Source organism: Asparagus officinalis, chromosome 1 (assembly GCF_001876935.1).
Source record: "Asparagus officinalis chromosome 1, Aspof.V1, whole genome shotgun sequence".
Taxonomy (NCBI): Eukaryota; Viridiplantae; Streptophyta; class Magnoliopsida; order Asparagales; family Asparagaceae; genus Asparagus; species Asparagus officinalis.
In genome coordinates, this window is record NC_033794.1 from 44,956,436 (window position 1) to 44,977,957 (window position 21,522).

The following is a 21,522-nucleotide window of genomic DNA, read 5'->3' on the forward strand; positions in this document are numbered from 1 at the left end:
CCGTCAATACGACTTGCCATGTTTTAAATCATGTTTTGATTAGACCAAAGCTTAAGAAAACTCCTTATGAACTATTTTATGGAAAAACTCCTTTTATTGGTTATTTTCGTATCTTTGGTTGTAAATGTTTTATTTTAAACACAAAAGATCACCATGATAAATTTGATTCCAAAATTAATGTTGGTATTTTGTAAATGTTTTATTTTAAACACAAAAGATCACCATGATAAATTTGATTCCAAAATTAATGTTGGTATTTTCTTAGGGTATGCACCTTGAAGTAAGGCTTATAGGGTCTTAAACAAACGAACTCTTGTTGTTGAAGAATCTATAAACATTACTTTTGATGAGACTAATATTGGTTCACAAGTTATTTTGCTTAGGAAAGATGATGATGATGTTGAGGGAGGACTTGAACTTATGCAACCTATAAATACACCATCAATAAAAGCACAAAAAGATGAGGAAAGCACCAACACTCATGTACAAGAAGAACTCCCCAAAGCATGGAAATTCGCATTAAATCATCTAAAGGAGCAAATTATTAGGAGTCCTTCACAACGGGTTGTTACTCGCTCAAAGGCCTTGAGTGAGTGTGGTAATGTTGCATTTCTATCTTAATTAGAACCTAAGAAAGTTAATGATGCTTTAAATGATGAATTTTGGGTTTTAGCTATGCATGATGAACTAAATAATTTTTGAAGAAATGATGTTTGGAAATTAGTTCCTAGACCTAACAATGCTAGTGTTATTGGTACTAAATGGGTTTTTAGAAACAAGCTTGATGAACATGGCATTGTTATTAGAAATAAAGCTCGTTTAGTTGCCCAAGGATACAATCAAGAGGAGGGCATAGACTATGACGAAACCTTTGCACCGGTTGCAAGGTTGGAATCTATTAGAATATTTTTGGCATTTGCTAGCTTTAAAGATTTTAAATTATTTCAAATGGATGTTAAAAGTGCCTTTTTAAATGGTTTTATAGAAGAAAAAGTATATGTTGAGCAACCCCCGGTTTTATAGATCATGCCTTTCCTAATCATGTTTACCGGGTTCAAAAAGCTTTATATGGGTTGAAACAAGCTCCTAGAGCTTGATATGCTCGCCTCTCTAGTTTTCTTCTTGAAAATGGCTTTTCTAAAGGGAAAATTGATAATACTCTTTTTGTGAGAAAAAGGAAAAATGATTTTATTTTAGTGCAAATATATGTTGATGATATTATTTTCGGTGCTACTAATGAATCTCTTTGCAAGGATTTTTCTAAGGGTATGCAAGATCATTTTGAGATGAGCATGATGGGAGAGCTTTCATTCTTTCTCGGGCTCCAAGTCAAGCAAACTAAGGATGAGATATTCATTTCTCAAAGCAAATATGCTAGAGAATTGGTGAAGAAATTCAATTTGGAGAACTCTAAGCATGCACCAACTCTCATGAGTACAAGTGTCAAGCTTGATGCGGATGATAGTGGTGAGGATGTTGATCAAAAACTATACTGAGGTATGATAGGTAGTCTTCTTTATCTCACCGCTAGTAGACCCGATATCATGTTTCGTGTGTGCGCATGTGCACGTTTTCAAGCTTCTCCTAAACCATCTCATTTGATTGCCGTTAATAGAATTATTAAATATGTGCATGGAACTATTGATCTTGGTTTATTTTATCCTAAGAGCACAACTTTTGACTTATATGGTTTTTGTGATGTCAACTTTATCGCATGTAAGGTAGATCACAAGAGTACGAGTGGAACATGCCAATTCTTGGGAAATTCTCTTGTTTCTTGGGCTTCTAAGAAACAAAATTGTGTGGCATTGTCCACTACGGAAGCAGAATATATTGTCGTCGGCTTATGTTGTGCCCAAGTTTTGTGGATGAAACAAAGCTTAGTTGATTATGGTTTGTTTTTTCAAAATATAAAAATCTTTTGTGATAACACTAGTGCTATTAATATTTCAAAAAATTCGATTTTGCATTCTAGAACCAAGCATATTGATGTGCGCCATCATTTCTTACGCGACCATGTAGAGAGACAAGATGTATCCCTTGTGTTTGTTGATACAAAATCTCAATTAGCGGATATATTTACCAAGGCTCTTGGTGAAGATGATTTTTGTCGCATAAGAAATGGTTTGGGCTTATGCACTATGTGAAAGTTCTATTTGCTTGCTTGTTTAGTTGCTTTTCATATGCATTTTTGTTTATTTTTTTACCCCATTTTGATGGTGACAAAGGGGGAGAGAAATCTCCTCATTTGTGCACATAGTAAGGGGGAGCTCATAGATAGGAGGAGCTTCTATCTATAAGCCATATTTATTTTGCTCTTATATAATGGTTGGTTGTCATCATCAAAAAGGGGAGATTTTTAGCCCTTATGTTTTGATGATGTTTTATAACCACCATTATCGGTACTAATGGCTTGTTGAGTGAAAATGTAGTGAATACGTATATCAAGCTTATTAGTGCTATGTATAGAGGATTGGATAGAATATGCGCTACAACGATGATATCCAAAGGAGGAGGAGGCAAAGTGATGAAGCAACGTTTATTCAAGAACACTAAATGCAATAAGAAGCTTCATCCAACTCAAGCTATATCAAGACTCAAAGAATTGTGTTCTACGTGAGGATATTAGCTAGTTTTTATTTTCTCTCTAGTACTAAAATATAGGCAAATAGTTTAGATTTAAATTGAAGCTATTGGGATATCACACACACGGTTTCATACTTATAGTTTTGAGCGTTTATTCATAAAATACTATTTTTCACAAGTATGAGGACCTATTAGCAAAATTCCTTTTCCAAACAATTTGTTTTTAGTGTTAAAAACTTTTTACAAAGTTTCACAATTTTTGGAAGTCAAATGAACATTTTACAGTGAGTCAAAAATAGTATTTTGAATGTATCAGTTTGCGGTCGACCGCCACGGTCGACCACGCCTGAGTTCATTCATCAGTGGGAAGCAGAGACTTTCACGGTCGACCGCCGCGGTCGACCGTGATCTCGAGATTTCCCACAGTCGACCGCAGAAGTCTCTGGACTTTTTCTCAGTTTCTGAACTGGCTCGCGGTCCGACCGTGAATATTTTACGGTCGACCGCCGCTTATTTTCAAACGGTCTTTGTACTGTTTTCAGCGCCGATTGTTTCCGAATTTTGGGGGATTAGGGTATGTGTTTAAACAGGCTGGTTTCTCCTATTAAACTCATACACTCCTTCTTCCTCATTGTCCCGAGCTTTTGAAAAACCAGAGTTCTCAGTTTTACTAAGAGGCCAAAATTTTCAAACCTGTTTTCTGTTTTTTCTCAAGTTCACATCCCAGCTTCAGTTTAATCTTTCTCTTTGCCATAGGGACTTGTAAAGAGAGAGAGAGCTTTTACACCTTTGCTACTGTTTGAGAGCTTGATCTTGTGAAGATCAATTGTGTGGGAGTGTGATCTTGTGGAGATCAACTGTGTAGTTGTGAGATCGTGAGGAGATTGTTATGTAGAAGAAGTTCCGGCTTTCAAACCGGGTTGTGTAGTGGATTTCTCCTCGAGAGTGGGGAACGAGGACGTAGGTCAGCGGACCAAACCTCATTAACACATCGCGCGTCACAAGGATAACGATTCCTAACTCTATCTCTATTTCTACTGTTGTTCATTTTGTGGTTTGTTGCTTGTCTTAATTTTTATTGCACTATTTTAGCCTTGAGACCCTAATCACCCCCCTCTAGGGTCCAACACATTGAAAAGACTAAAATACCCCCAGAGAATCAAATCAGAATATAGCCGTTGGAAAGAAATCATCAGTTCAGCGATCGACCTTGAGAAACTGATGGTCGACCGCGAAGCACAAAATCCAAAAGAACCATTTTGAAAAGCTGGCCCTCGACCATGGCGGTCGACCGCGAAAGTCTCTAGATGAGCCACGGTCGACCGTCAAGGTTGACCGCGATCCATAAAAAGGCAAAATAAATTATGAACTACAGGCGGTCGACCGTCAAGGTTGACCGCGATCCATAAAAAGGCAAAATAAATTATGAACTACAGGCGGTCGACCGTGGTTGTCGACCATGGCGGTCGACCGCGAACTGATACACGGGGTTTTTTCAGGTTTTTGTAAACCGTTTTTGAGACTTTTAAAAATATGTTAAAAATAACAAATAAAGTCCAAAAACAATGAAACTTTGGGAAATGTATATAAACATATAAATGAACATGTTACAAAAAGAATTTACCAAATTGCATTTTCCGTTTATGAAAAATCATTATTTTGCAAAATAGTCCAAAACATGAAAATGTGAACATATGAGTTTTGACATTTTAGCTTAACCAAAATGTGAACATATGAGTTTTGACATTTTAGCTTAACCATGTTTTGAAATAATACAAAATAATTTTGTAGACTTAATAAAAGATGTAAAATAATACAAAATAATTTTGTAGACTTAATAAAAGATGTATATGATTGTTATTAAGTCCATAAACAAAAAATATAATATTTTTACAAAATTGCATATTCTATGCAATATATATGAAAACACAATAGAGTATGAAATATGTAATTTCATATATATATAAACATAAAAACCCAAAATACATGTATGTATATATATAACCATATATATGCATAGAAACCAAAACTTATGTATATATATATAACTATATATATATACGAAGAAACCAATAAATGTGTGTGTATATATGATTGAGCTTAAAGTACCAACACACATAATATAAACCTAAACTAATGTTACCCAAGCTTGAAATCTTCGATGTAACTCAACTTGGTATACTCGCGGATGAAGCTAGAATTTGGATCTTCAATTTGAATTATATAGGCTTCACTCCATAATTCCGCCAACCTCCATTGGATATGATCGTGAATACGTAATTCCATCCATCCTCCAACACGTTGTTTGTCTACAATAAATAGAAATATACAAATACTAGACAAACAACATTAGTGGTAAATTGTTTGTTAAATATCATCAAAACAAAGAGGCCAACAATCTCTCCCTTTTTGATGATGACAAATAATTTACAAAAAAAGATATATGCATGAAGGAAAATGAATGTACAATTTTATAATTATCATGCATAATAAGGAAAGAGTATACTCACAATATGTATCCCCCTTTGGCAACATCAAAAAGGGGAAAATCATATAGATGAAAGAGAGCGAAAGCTTCCCCTATCAATATGCATGGGTGAGTATAAAAACAATAATAGAAAAGGGAAGACTCCCCTATCAAAATGACTTAATGAATATATGCAATGAATGCTAAGGCATACATATGTGAGCAAGCAAGAAACATGCTAAACACAACTCACATACAAAAAGAAAATGAGAACACATATAAATATGTCAATATGAAAATAGTGTCTCATTAACACAAAAAATATAAAAACCATATAAAAAAATAGATTTATGAAAACAAAAGAAGAGGAATATGAGAATCATGCAAAAAGTTTTCAAATGAAAACGAATCAACCAAATAAAATCATAAATCAAATTTTAAATCCAAAAGCGATGTTTGATCAATAAGGAGAACTTTCTTTGTAGGACTTGATCAAAGCACTTATAGAATACATTATAAAGCATATATGAAATTTGAATAATCTATTTGTGCTATATAATGAATTCAAAAGAACAAATCAAAACAAAATTTTCATAGTTCAAAAATAAGATTACAAAACATACAAGAATCATGAACTATAGAAAAAAATTATCTTTAAAAGTATAAAGCCAAATCATCATTGATTTTTAAAAATCAAGAGAGACAACTATATCTAGCTCTTGAGCTAGTAACAACCCATATAAACATTTAAGCATCCGGTAAACATGATTTGAGAATAAACACTCAATAAACCCGGAGGGTTATATAAATACAAACATCTCATCAAAAGAAAACCAATAATCATGAAAACAAAAGAGTTTGACCAATAAAAGGAATTTTTTTCATAAAAGTTTAAAATACATTTTTCAAAACCAAGAAAAAGAAAAATAAAAGTACTAAAATTCTTGGCTTAAAAATTATTTTGGCACCCAAGTATTCTTGGTACCGGTTTGTTTAGGGACATGACCCTTATCATTAAAGCTCAAAGCCCTAGGGTTATGAACCCTCTTGGGCACATATGGTGCACTAACACGGTCAAAATAATATTTATTTAAATAACCCTTCCGATTGCAATTTATGCAATGAAAGAGATCCATTTGTTTTTGTGGACCATTAGCTCATGCACGAGTAACATTTGCAAACATAGATAGTCTTTTAAGATTATTTTGCAAATGTGAAATATTTTGAAACAATGTTGGTCTACTTGAAATATTTTGCGATTTAGAAACTTTTCACAAATCAAAACAAAACTTAGCTAAGTGACCAATTCTACCACAAAAATCATAATGATACACATTAGCATGCTTATGATGAACAATGGATGCATGTGTGTGTACATGTGATGAAGAGACTTGATGAGATGCACAAGGAGCATTGACATTTTTATATTTGTGTGCATCATAGTAAAATTTAGCTAAATGGCCTTTACGACCACAAATGGAGCACTTGTAAACTTTGCTATACAAGTGTGCATAGTGTGTAGGTGATTTATAAGTTATAGCACTAGATTTAGCACACTTGTCCATAAGTTTCTTATGATTATCAATGCATGTGTTAAAAGTTGAATCTAAGCATGATATGCGGTTTTTCACAAGATTCAATTTATTATTGGTCACAACATCATTGATAATAGAAGTAGAGCATGTATGGTTATTCTTAAAAGAATCAAATTCATTTCTATTGCATTCTACTTCTAGCATGGCATCTTTATTAGCATGAGTTAAGCTAGAAATGGATGAAGTCAATTTTTTATTTTCCAATTTTAACATATCATTAATTTCTTTAAGAGTAACATTTTCTAGAGAAATGATATCAAAATTGGAGGCTAGCTTCTCATGATCGGATTTTAAACTAACATGCTTGCTTTTGAGATCAATAAAATTATTTTATAATTTAGTGTAGGCATGCGATAATTTCTTATTTGCACAAGCGAGTTCATCAATAGATAGATCATTATCGGAATCGGAATCACTTACTATACATGAATTATCCTCTTGTGGCTGTGTGCATGCTCCACATGAACTTGAAGAAGAATCCTCCAAAGCTTGTTGGATTGCCTCCAAGTCCCTTTGATGTGCTTCAATAAATTTCTAAAGTTTGTAAGCACTATCAAAATGAACAAATTTGTTAAAAAATGATGAGTCAAAGGAATTAAGCAAATACTCTAACAAAAACTTGTTCATATTAAACATTTTATTATCATGATCGCTCCACTTGGATTTCTCTAATGTGGGCACAATGTAAGCACAATCAATAACTTTCCATAAGTCAATATTTCTAGATTCAACAAATATTTTAAATTTAGAGCACCATTGAGCGTAAGGAAAATTTCTATATTTTGGAGCAATATTTGGATTATAGCGTAAACGAAATACATTTATATTCATGATATATATGTGAATATATGTAAGCAAGATAAATGTAATCAAAACTAGATTAGCACAAATAAGATAACTTGGATCTTTAACTCAAGGCGATTAGTCCTTAAATCAAAGAGCACCAAGCTCTGATACCAATTGTTAGACCCTAGAGGGGGGGTGATTAGGGTCTTATGCTAATCTAAAATTAATAAATTATTCTTGTAAGATAGATATACAATATGTTACAAGCAAGAATAAGCAATATGAACAAAGGTAAATATCCTAGCAATAAGATATACTATGGGATATATGCAAGGATATATAATTAACATAAGGGTAAACAATCTAAACTAGATAGTGGGCAATATAATCAACAAGCAATATACAAAGGCGATATAAGATATGAACATAAAAATAAGTACGTCAATGCAATCATAAACAAACGATATGATTACGGAGTTCGGTCCCCACGACCTACGTCTCCACTCATCACCTCGAGGAGATCTCCATTATCACAACCGGGTTTTCTACGTTTACCCGAACAACGTTTACACCTCACACTACGGTTTTCTAGTTTACTGAAAACTCTATAATCAACACTCTTGCAATCCCACTCTATACCCTCTCAAGTGTTGGAACTAGACGTGTCTCTCTCAAGTGCTCGGATACAACCTCTCCCTAGGTTCGTCAACCGACACTACTCCTCTTGGGACGATCCCTGACTCTCGCCACACACTTCTCTCGGTGTACAAGTGTATTACAAAGTGATTCTCACAATAAGCACAATACAAAGTGTTTGTTCTCTACAATGGATGAGAACGAATTATAAGCTCACTCTCTAAGTTACACAATCCCACAACCTAATTATACTATGAATATAAATACAATAAGCTCAATGGTTGTGTGTGTGTGTAAACAAAGAGAAAATAAAATTAACTAAACTCAATATGAACACTAGCTTAATAAAATGATAATCAAACAATATAAAATATAAAGCTAGATTGAGTTTAAAAAACTTCTCAATAGATCAAGAATGGAAGGAGAAGAGTTGGATGCTCAAACAACAATAGATGATCTCCTCAAGCTCTTGTGAAATTGATTTCACAAACTTAAACTCTCAAATGCTTAAAATCTTCTTAAACAAACTTAACCTAAACTTAAACCCTTGTTTAAAACTATTTAAACTTGTTTTGAAACACTCTCTTGTTGTTGAAGAGCTGAAGGCAATGGGGTATTTATACCCACTCAAAACATCAGCAAAAATAACATTGAAAAGACCAAAATACCCCCAGAGAATCAAATCAAAATATAGCCATTGGAAAGCAACCATCAGTTCGGCGGTCGACCGTGAGAAACTAGCGGTCGATCGCGAAGCACAAAATCCAAAAGAACCATTTTTTAAACACAATCATGACGCACGAGATCACTAAGTCATGAACTACTAAGGGTTCTCAAACACAACATGGATAATACATAACATACATTTCAAATACATTAAATAAATACAAAACGTGAAATATGATCGTAAACAGTAAAAACATACATGTAGTCCGGTTTCATCAATATCTTGTTATCCAGCCTTCTAAAGTATTCATACAAAATCATAAATTACTTAAATCCAAAATAGATAATTATTTTTGCAAATAAATTCCTTTAAATCATCATAATTATCAAAAATATAATTCTTTTGCCGAAAATAATTCCTTTTAAATTATTATAATTTTTCTAAGTGATCTGTTATCAAATAAATTCTTTTAATTAATATAATTATCCAAAAATGATTCCACTACCGAAATAAATTCTTTTAATTTATAATAATTATTCTAAAATAATCTTTTCTCAAAATAAATTCTTTTTACTTATTATAAATTCTCCAAATTGATTCTATGATCAAAATAATTTCTTTCACTTTATTATCATTTATTTTGAAAATACTATTTATCACACAACTATGATATAAATTAATATTATTCACCAAACAACCCACGTAATTAATTATAACACAAACTAATCTACACAAAAAATATTGAAACGACAATAAGGAGAGGCGAGATCTTGCCTCGGTAGGGGTTGGATCTGAAGGAACCCACGGGTGGTGATGGAGGCGTCGCCTGAGGAGGACGATGAGGGCGGAGGGTGTCATCATGGCTTTGAAGGTGGCAACGACGACGGCGAGGCAAGGGGGCAATGTACATGTTGTGTTAATACAACAGTTGATACGAAATAGTCGAAATATACCCATATTGTACAATTAAACAAGAATAATTAATAAATAAAATATATTTACTTACATTTAAAATAAAATAATTATGAGATAATTATATATACAGTAAAACGTACCAGTTATACTAATATGATAGATAATATGTAACATTAAAAATAATACAGCAAATTATATAAATAATACATAATTAATAATACAACGTATTATACGAAAATATACATAATAATAAAAATAATATAACTCATTATTCAAAATGACATGTAACAGTATCAATAACGCAACAGATAAATTTCATAAATTTTCACCGCATAAAATTAATTTATAAATATTTAAATCAATTAAATAAATATAAAACTTATACTTTAAATCATAGAAAATTATAGAAACTCGAGAAAATTTTAAATACTCTTTTAAAAATCATAATTAAATATTTTAAAATACCAAAAAATTATTTTAACTAATATCAAAATTTTATGGTCCTTACAGTAGTCCTCTCAATTCTTTAAGATTCCTAGGAGGTTGGAGCTCTTGGATAGCTCGCACCTTGTCTGGGTCGACGTGGATCTCTTTCGTTGTGACGACGAATCCGAGGATCTTGCCACTCGTCATGCTTAAGAATGACTTTGTAGGGTTCATCTTCAGTTGATGGGATCACATGAGGTTGAATATGACTCTCAGGTCTTGAAGTTGATCAAGTTTGTCACAACTTTTTACGACCAGGTCATCCACATAGCATTCGGCTGTCTTCCGTAGATGATCTTGAAAAATGGTGCTCATGTCTCGCTGATAGGTTACGTCAGCATTCTTAAGTTCGAAGGGCATGACTATGTAGCAGTATACCCCCACCCGAGTCTTGAACAAACTGTTCTTCTCATCCTCAGGGTTCATCCTTAGGGTGCATCTTGATCTGATTATATCCTTAGAATCTATCCATGAAGGACATCCTCTCGAAACCACTGGTGTTGTCGATGATGACATCCATGATGGGCAAAGGAAATTTGTCCCTGGGACATACAGCATTGAGGTCTCTAAAATTGATGCAGATACAGATATTGATATTCTTCTTCAAGACTGAAACAATATTAGCCACCCAATCAGGATGTTGCTCCTCTCAGATGAAGCCTGATTCGATCAGCTTCTTCACTTTGGCTTAGATCGCCTCCATGATTTGTGGACGAAACCATCTCTGCTGCTGTTTGATGGGTTTAGCGTCTGAGCTAATGTTGAGGCGATGCATGGGGATCTGAGGATCCAGGCCAGGCATGTCCTCATAATTCCATGCGAAGACATCGATATATTCCTTTATGAGAGATATAAGGTCTTCCTTCTCCTGGGGAGGTAAGCTGTCGCTGATAAATATGGGTTTGGGATTTGCCTCATCTCCTACATTAATTTGAAGGATCTTGTCCTCTGTGGGTGGTTCACGCTGTTTGAAGCGACCACTCCATTGGGCACTGATGTGACGATCCCATGCTTCATTATAAAGCAGAATATGTTCGTCGTCTTGGACTTCAGCGGGATCGACCGTAGTCATGTTGACTCTAAGGTTCTTGAACAATGCTCCGATGCTGACGTCTGAGTCCCAAGTTGAGGATGTTAACGATTGATCATCTGAGTGAGCATCATCGGATATTCTGTCAAAATTGCAATACAATTCTAAGGAAGAGGAGGAGTAACCTAGCCCTCTTTGAGTTTTTCCATAATAATTGTCAGGCTTCCCTCTGGGGACATAGGCAGGTCGAAGGGGCGTCTTTCGGCCTTTGCCGTACTTTAAGACTTCCATGCGGATGAAGTCATAACCCATCCTCTCCATCATGCGTTTCACGACGGGGCTGTAACATGAGAATTGAGGAGCATGTTCGTCTTTGTCTGACTCGACCCGTAGTGTGCATGCAGGATGGTCTATCCTTCTGAAGATTATCTCTTGCTGATAAATATTTTGGGCAGGTATGACAAAAATAGCTTGTGAGGACTCAATCATTTGCCTGTTAGTAACAAATGATGAGTATAGAGGCAAGTGCTGGGAAAGGTCGTTGTACACCCTTGAGATAGAGTTGCTGAACTCATCATCAACGGGTTCCAAACCGGACGACAAATAAGCAAATGCGAGACTTTCACTCAAGAAAAACCCATTTGCTTCATCAGTGTCGGTTACAGCAAGCCTTCATAGACAATCATAATGGGTTCAATATCGTTAAAGACGAGACCATTATTGTTCTCGGGCTTACTATTAGCCTCATTACCACTGCCAGGTTCACTGACCGAAGGCTCGTTGCTTGGCTCGGGGTCCTGGTAGAGCAGAGAATCGGTGAAGTAGTTTTTGACTCCCTTAAAGGGCTGTTTATCTACAACCACCGTCTTCACTTGGTCACAGCCATCAACATATTTCAAGTACTAGTGTAATATGGATGGGACTATCCTGTTAATATGGATCCATGGCTAGATCAATAGCATGTTATAGGAGGGTTCTGCGTCATTGACTTAGCAGGTCACCTTAGTTTTCATGTCACCCAGTCAGCACTTCAGACAAATTATCCCAAGTGCTTGATGAGCTTTAGGGGGACAATGCTCAGTGTAGACCCTGGGTTCACCTGGATTCTATCTACTCGAGAGGAACCGACGTATCCTATGAAGTACAATGATCGGTCATGAGATGTGCTTTTGATGAGCATGTCTTATGGAGTGAAAGTGATGCAGGGGATCTACTGTTTGGATGCCTGGCAGCACTGTGGACATCTAATTTCTGCCTCTTCTTCGGGAGCGGGAAAGAAATATGTAGCAAAGGCTTCTAAATTGGTCAGAGCCTCTTGTAGGGCTTCGTGGGTCATCTTGGACAACCACAAGAGCTCATACAGGGTGATCCTGGCTAGAATATTTTTCAGTTGCGCGAGTAGGTCGAACTAGAAGGGTTGACTACTTGAACTCGGCTTATCAAGACTTAGCTGAACTATCGGTGGCAGTCCCACTGGTAGTCTTGCCGGACTCTCTATCATCAGAGGGTAGTACTTGGCTAAGTCCTTCCTTGTTCGGGTGATCAATGTGTCTGCCTCCTCATCGGAATCAGTAAGGGTTGCTACCTCCACTTTGTTATCATCCAGAATTTCCAAAATGACATTACAAAGCTTAGATTTTCCTTTGGACTTGTTGGAAGTCCATTGCTCGTCGCTGAGGAGATCAGGATGAACCCACATCACCTATCCTGGCGGCAAAGTCTGCGACACCAAACCTTTTCCTCGTTTATTGTGAGGGTCATCGTTAACAATCTTTAGTTCTACCTTAGGAATGGGTACAACTCCTGTTGGTGTATGAACCTTGGGGAGACCTGTTCCGAATTTAAGGGTGACCATGTTTGTCGTCACCGTTTTTATACCTTCTCATTCTTTATGACTCTTGCGTCATAAAGAGCTTGCAGCTTATCCTTAAGGATATTGCATTTGGAGGTGTGGTGACCAACAAATCTGTAGTATGCACAATAGCTTGGATCATCGGTCTTGTTCACATCTTTAGGTTTCATGACTTCTGGCAGCTTGATCCTGTTACTCTTGAGAAGAGTGTTGAAGGTAGCCACCACCTGGTCTTCTGTGAAGTCATATTGCCTTTGCGGGCGCTGCTCGAAGGGCTTGGGCTTTTGCCTCTGTGCTGGTTTAAGGGATGGAGTGGAATTGACAGCCATGATCTCCTTCCCTCTTGACCGAGGGTTCCTAGAGGTGTTAGGTTCTGAAGCTCTGCTCTTAGGCTGAGGCTCTTTGGCTTCTAATCTTTTGATCATGTTCTCAACTTGCTCACCTTGGCGAACAAGTTCCTTCCAGGTCTAGGTCTCCACCATGTTGGTTCTAAACAGAATGTCGATTGAGAGGTTGTTGCGGCACATCTCAACCAGGGTGCTCAAGGAGACTTGGTCCTGACACTAAAGTGATCGATTCCTGAATCTCTTGCCAAAATCGTTGACTGACTCCATCTTCTTTTGCTTGTTGGCAAGGTGGCCATCGACCTTCCATGTCGTCGTCGAAGAAACGAGCTAAGAAAAGCCTTTCTACGTCGGCCCATGTTGTGATGGAGCCTGGTTCTAGCTTACGAAACCATTCAAAGGCCACCCCTCTTAGGGTACCAATGAACAGTCTGGTAAGAATGGCGTAATTTCCCATGAGGAATCCCATCTAAGATAGAAAATAGTAGATGTTTTGTGAGGGAGAGCCCTTGCCATCAAACTAGACCAGGCTCATTAGTTTGAACTTCTCCGGGTAGGCGACCGTGTCCCATTCGAGCGGATATGGTCTGATCACCCCCAGCTAGCTCATGTTCCTTTAGAATTTTAAGGCGTTGAGTTGACCTTGGAACTCATCAAACCTCCTGTCTCGAGGAGTGCTATGTGAATGCGAGTGTCTTTTCGATGATTTGTTGGAATAATCCGAGTGTGGCTCATGATTATCTTCTTCCTCAGTCATGTGAGAATGAATGAGCCCTCGCTCTCTGTTCCTTGAGGGTTGTCGTCGGTTTTGTGAATTCCTCTTCTTCTTCTTCTCGCTGAGAAGTTGTTCTATCTTCTCTTTTAGAGAGTTGATGGTCGCCTGCTGCTCTTCAAACTTTTTAGCCAAGTCTTCGGAGGATTCCGCTATGTGCACCTTTGCATGCTTGCCGTAGGCCGAGCTTGAGGTTTGAGATGTTGCTGCTGCTGAGCACACCTCATCCTTATTATCGTAGATAGGCATCAAACGAGCATAATCAAATGGGATTAGCACTCCTGTTTGACAGCGAGTGCGCTGGTATACACCCCCTCCTCAACGGGCGGCCATCTGAATCCCAGGGCATATTCAGGATCTGAGGAATCCGAATACCAGGATTTACCTTTCCCTGCCATGTTGACTATGGCTATTAGGAGTTCTAAGTCACCAATGGATTGCTTCTTCTGATGATGGTATCTTTGGCAAGGATGTCTTGGCTCAGGAGATAGTTGAGAAAGCCTCCCGAACACTGATGGCTTTGGTGTCTCGGTGCACTGGCAGTCGACAAGTACTATCTGGATGGGCCTCTAGTAGTGACACTGAGGGTTTGCCACGTGAATAGTATGTTTGTGAGTTAGATGATCCCTGAGATCCCGCGTGGTTTGGTGATGGCAACCCTCAGCGTCATAAGTACCATATGTGCTGTCACATGGAGGAGACTCAAGGGAGTCAACTTGGGAACACTTGGGAAAATTCCTAAGTATTAATTTCATGCGATCTTGCCTTGTCAGGTGAGGTCTAGAGTTCGGACGAGCTTCAGCCGACTGCTGGTGAGCTCGAGTTGACTGATCATTCAGGCGACCTTGCCTTGATAGGCGAGGTATGGAGTTTGTGCGAGCTTCAGTCGACTACTTGTTTAGGCGAGGTTTGCTCGGCTAAGTCATTCTAGCTTTGCTTTTTTGGTTAAGGCTAGTTCTCATGTGGTCCTACTAGAGTTCGCCTGCATGCTGGCTTCTATTTAGGGGGCGAAGCTCGCCTGTTGTGTGGAGCTTGCCTGCTTGAAGGCGTGGCTCGCCTAATGTGGGCGATTTGCCTGATTTGGACGACTCGTCTGTTTTGGATAGACGACTTGAAGAGTGAAGCCCGCCTGACTTTTTGGGCTCACTTAAGCTATTGAGTCCGCCCAGATAGGGAACTCGGCTGTTGGAGTGAGGCTCGCCTGAAATGTTTGCTTTTTTGGTTAAGGCTAGTTCTCATGTGGTCCTACTAGAGTTCGCCTGCATGCTGGCTTCTATTTAGGGGGCGAAGCTCGCCTGTTGTGTGGAGCTTGCCTGCTTGAAGGCGTGGCTCGCCTAATGTGGGCGATTTGCCTGATTTGGACGACTCGTCTGTTTTGGATAGACGACTTGAAGAGTGAAGCCCGCCTGACTTTTTGGGCTCACTTAAGCTATTGAGTCCGCCCAGATAGGGAACTCGGCTGTTGGAGTGAGGCTCGCCTGGCCTGAAATGTCAGCTCGCCTGGAATGCTAAGTTCACTAGTTTTGGGAACTTTGCCAATGCAGGGGAACCCTTCTGAATAGGTAGCCTCATCTGATCGACTCGATCCGCTAAATCCGAGAACTTTATGTTCCTATCTGACTCTCCTTAGGCCTAAATAGTAATTCAAACCATCATAGGAGATAGAGGCTCGGGTTTCCTGACGGGCGAGAGGTTGTCATCACCATTGTTGGGCTCTTCTGGAGAGGGTGAGACTCGTGTTGATGGCAAATGTGTGGTCCGTGCCGACACATACCAGAGTCTCCTCTTGCATGAGGGACGGTGCAGATTGCTTGGGAACCCATCGATCAGTCCTTTGGCTTACTTGCTTGGCTTTGATTGGCTTGGGGAAGATAGAACCCCCTGCTTTAGCTCAGGTAGAGCTCTCAGGTGTGATTGCCTCGAACACTTAGGGTTGGGCCACACGCACGACTTTGTAGTGTTTACATAATGCACGACTACTAGAAAAGGAAGAAGACAAGTATTCTTTATACTTGGCTTGGTCAAACTCAATCATAAGGGACTCGACAGTCATCCCTTCTGCAACTTCGTCGAACTGTGCCACCACCAATTCATCTGAGTGAATGGTTCCTCCCACTGTGGTCATCATCTTCTGTTGGTGAGTAAAAAATTAACTTCCCGACGAGGGGTCAGTTTTGTTTATAAGATTAGCTTATTACAAACTAATAATCAATGTTTTACAATAGAAGAGAAAGGAATGGTCCTCCTTATTTAACGTAGGTTCGTTGGCATCGGTAGAATGCCTCCCTTGGTGCTTACGCCGAGTTTGCTTCTCTTGGACAATCTGATTGAAGTTGCGATTGGAGCTTCAGTGTGCAGTAGAGACTCCAGAGTGATTGAGTTTGACTATACCCGAGCTTGAAAAGTATCAAAGCCATAAGCTTGGAGAGAGCTATGATGCAAGAGTTTGTAAAGAGCTGATGAGCCTCAAACCTGAGAGTTCAGATTGAGTCTACTTCAACAATTTAAGCAAGAAGCTAGGAATATTCTACCAAGAAAATGATCCAAAATAAGTCTTTAATTATAGAGCCTTGACAATAGAAATGCCAAGCCTAGACAATCAACCTCTTTCTCGTTGGCTGAAGGAGGCTTTAAATAGGCAAGGGATGACATGAGCCATCCCTTGATTTGTGGGATTTCACCACTAATGGGTGAGGAGCACCATGCCCTCCCCTAACTGTAGGATGTGACCACTATAGGGGTGATGAGAGCCATGCCTCATCATCACCCAGGATATGGGAAGTGGGTAGGCCCACTCCTACAAGTAATCAGCCTGTTTGTATTGCTCAGGCAAGGCTGACAAAACTACGGGCGAGCTTGAGAGCTGTCTGAATACTCAGGTGAGCTTGTAGGTGAACTTGATGAATAGGCAGGGTCGGCTGGTGGGCCCCTCTAACGTGTGAGTTGGTGTTTGTTGGCAAGAAGAGTTCGTGCGAGCAAACTCCCTACAGGCATGCATGGCTCATGCAGGCGAGCGAAGTATTTAGGCAAGGTTGAACTCATACTGGCGAGCTCCATGATTTGACAAGCTTGATTCATGTAGGTGAGTCAAGCTAACAGGCGATGCTTGACCTCTACGGGCAAGCTCAATGAACAGGCGAGATTGAACTCTACGGATGAGCTTAATGAACAGGTGAGATTAAGCTCTACGGGCGAGCTCAATGAACAGGTAAGATTGAGCTCTATTGGCAAGCTCAATGAATAGGCGAGATTGAGCTCTACGGGCGAGCTTAATAAATAGGGGAGATTAAGCTCTACGGGCGAGCTTAATAAACAGGGGAGATTGAACTTTGTGGGCAAGCTCAATATCAGGTGAGGTTGAGCTCTACAGGCAAGTTTAATGAACAGGTGAGATTGAGCTCTACGGGAGAGCTCAATGAACAGGCGAGATTGAGCTCTATGGGCGAGCTTAATAAATAGGCGAAGTTGAGCTCTACGGGCGAGCTCAATGAATATGGGCGATTGAGATCTGTGGGCGAGCTTAATAGACAGGCGAGGTTGAGCTCTACGGGCAAGCTCAATAAAGGAGAAGTTGAGTTCTGCGGGTGAACTCAACATTTGGACGTGATTGAGCTCGAGCAGGTGAGCTTAGTAAATAGGCGAATTGAGCTCTACGGGCGAGCTTTGCTAGGCTTCGTTGAATGCAAACGAGCCTAAGCTATTAGCAGGAGGGCTTTGACACTTAGGCAATTTTCACTACCTATAGCACCTAGTTGGGTAATCATGAATGGTCTATTATTTGAAGGCAAATATTCAAGAATGGTCTAGTATTGAAGGCATTCAAAAGGCTCTTAAGCAACTTTAAGGATTTCAGAATCACCCAAATCGCCCGCACCTGGTGGACACCTTATCCATGCTCGGGTCATCCAGCTCAGGGAATAGATAGGGAGCCATGTATATGGACACCCTCAAAAATCCTAACATCACGGAAGCTCTAACCAACTCAATCATGCAGATTGAAGCCTCAATGGAGCCATGTTGAATGGATCCACTCATCCAGTATCTAACAGGGGTGACCTCACAGGAGAATGCTACTAAAATAAGGATTCTATAAAGAAATACTCAAAGATATCTTATGATCGATAACTAGCTTTATCGGATCCCGTACTCTAGTAGTAGTAGGGTGTTGATGGCTAGGATCAAACAGTCAATCATATACATAAGAGGATAGGTGCGGGTCCGGGGCGGGATCGGTTCTTCTTGAGTCCTCGTTGGATGAGGTAAAGGAGATTGATGAAGGGACTGCCTCCTTCTCCGACTGTTTGTCTAGTTCTTGAATTGGGGTATCTATTCAACCTACACAGGGAAAGACTAATGAGGGAACGGGGCTTGGATCCCCCATGGTACCTCCGACGATCAAGTCAGCTGGTGAACTTGAGTGGGGTCAATAAAAACTAAGAGTTCTTGTGCATGGCGATTGCTTAAGGCTTTAAAGTTGGAAATCTAGATCTTCCTCTCGTGTAAGGTAGAGTAGTACTTATATTTATACCTGTAGAGATGAGGAGTAGAACCGTCATTTATACCTATAGGGATGAGGAGTAGAATAGTACCTATATTTATACCTGTAGGGATGAAGAAGCGTGTGTTGGTGGTTTGTGTCAGCACTTACTTTACAGGTGTCGATTGGCAACTAGCTGCGTGATTAGCGCTGACATGATGTGACGCGTGGCGCACAAAGCATAGCATGGCCTAATAAGTCATGAAGACTGTCGAGAGTAGATGCACGATGATGATTAAAAATCATTGATGCGATCTTAACACGTTGTCAGAGAGGATAAGCTTGAGGCAGAAGATGTCCTTTGACTTGGACAAGAAGTAAAGCCTTTTGAGTCGGTTGTGTAAGGCATCTGGCAAATGGTCAAGTGGACTTGTGGCGAGTCGTCTTCGACAAAAGGGGGTTGACAAGTTTTTCCTTTCGAGTCGACATGAAGGAATGGTGATTCATCGAGTAACCAGAGTGGTCATCCCCGCTGGTCTCTAGCCGCCAAGTTGATTAAGGCATAGCATGTAGTACACGTGTTCGTTGCTTGGCAATGAGCTTGTACTTTTAGCGAATGGGAACACCATAACAATTACCCCCTTTCACTTGGAGTCGGCTTGAGCTAGGTCCGACTGAAATGAGAGAACAAGTGATGATGTTAGTGAGTCAGTTGTGTTAGGACGACTCGAGTGCTGGGCGGTCGAGATGACAGGCTCATTTTGTGCCTCTTGTTAGCGAGATGTCTGGGTCTTTCTGTCGAAGAAGACCTACAAGTTAGAGTGCCTAGGGCTTATTAAGGATGCCTACGTCTTTTTAGCAAAGTGATAACCCTAAGGTTGGGTGCCCAAGACTTACATAGACACCTGGGTCTTTGGCAAAAAAACAATCCGAAGGTTGGGTGCCTAGGTCTTACATGGCACCTAGGTCTTTGGCAAAGTGACAACCCTGAGGTTGGTGCCCAGGACTTATGTAGAAGCCTGGGTCTTTGGCAAAAGGAAAACCTAGAGGTTGGGTGCCTAGGTCTTACGTGGCGCCTAGGTCTTTGATATTCCCATGATGGTCAAGAGGTGATTGTAGGAGTTGACCATATGGTTGGTGCCTTAGGTTTATTCCTGAAAAGGCACCAATGTTTTAGAATTCAACCGAAGTCAAATGCCTAGAACTTACTAAAGTTGACTAGGTTTCTTGCCCTAAGGAGGGTCGTCCTAATGGCCAGATGGTAAATGACAACCCTGATGTTGGATGCCTAGGACTTATGTTGGGCCTGGGTTTTTAATATAGCCATGATGGTCAAGAGGCGATTATGGGAGTTGACCATATGGTGAGTGCCTTAGATTTATTACTAAAAAGGCACCAAGGGCTTAACATTTATTCCTAAAAAGGCAACAAGGGCTTAACATTCCTGCATAATTTGGGCAAGTTTGTTAAAAATTGATCATAGCGATGACTCCCTTATGGCTGGGCATTGGGGGTTGGCTATCCTGCTATGATTGAGGACGTGGTCATGGAGGTCTCTGTGGCCTCGACTAATGCCTTGTAGGGTCGGGCATCTTCCATGTCTATGTACTCGTGTGCTTTGGCCATCAGCTACTCATAATTAGCGATTGGCTTCTTGGCAGCGAGTCAGCCAACTCATTATTCTATAGGTCAGCAATGAGTGCGGACATGATGATTGCACTCCCTAGGTCATTGACCTCTAACTTCTTAGCCTGAAATCTTTTGAAGTAGGCTCGAAGGCTCTCTTCGGGCCCCTTGCCTTATCTGAATTAACACATGAGTTGGTAGCTTCTGCTTGGTGCTGGCCAGGAAGTGATGGATGAACTTCTGGCTGAGCTATTAGAAGCTGCTAATGGACTTCTTCTCAAGAGTGCTCCACCAAAGCTTGGCACTCCCCAAAAGAGTGATAGGGAAGCATCAACATATGACTGCTTCTGATGCTTGGAGTATGCTCATCACATCATAGTAATTCCAAACAAGCTTGGAGGGGTCTCCCTCACCTTTATACTTCTCTATGTGAGGCATCTTGAACTTCTTACAAGGGGCATTCATAAGGTTATCTAAAAGAGGGGTGTTACCCCCGATGATGCATGCGATTAGTCTGTATACTCGATCATATCCAGAGGCCCTTATGGTACTTGAGGGGGCTGGAGAGGCACGGTGGTGGAGGAGAGTCTTAGAGACCACTCCCATAGTGCTATGTCCAAGGTTGCATGTGTCAGAATTCTCACTGGTAAGCTCCTAATGATGGAGGAGATGTCAGCGAATCAACTGATGAGGTGTCGGGGTCGCGTGCTTGGCGCAATACCCCAGCTGCTAAGCAGCAGCATGAGGAGTCCGAGGCTGGACTACTCGCTAGGCCCCGTCAGGAGAATGAGTCTCCGACCACCTATCCTTAGAAGGTGGTGTAGGCCCCGTCAGGAGAATGAGTCTCCGACCACCTATCCTTAGAAGGTGGTGGGAGAGCTGAGGTAGCTAATTGCGTCTGTGGAAGCTGACTGATAAGCTCGCTGGAGAAGGCAGTGAATTTCTCTTGGAAAGATTGAGAGATCTTCTGAACCGTTTCCTCGAGCTAGCTTGAGTAGCGTAGCTCTGATATCATTCTATAGGGTGAGGCTAATCAATCCCTTGTTAAGAACTTGACATGTTTTCTCAGAAAAGAAAAGATTCCACCATAGTGGGTGCCAAACTATTGATGACTAGGATTAAACATTCAATCATATGCAGATGAGGATAGGTGCGGATCGGGGGCAGGATCGGTTCCTCTTGAGTCCTCGCTGGAATGAGGTAGAGGAGATTGATGAAGGGGTCGCCTCCTTCTCCGACTTTATATCTAGTTCTTGAATTGGGGTATCTGCTCAGCCTGCATA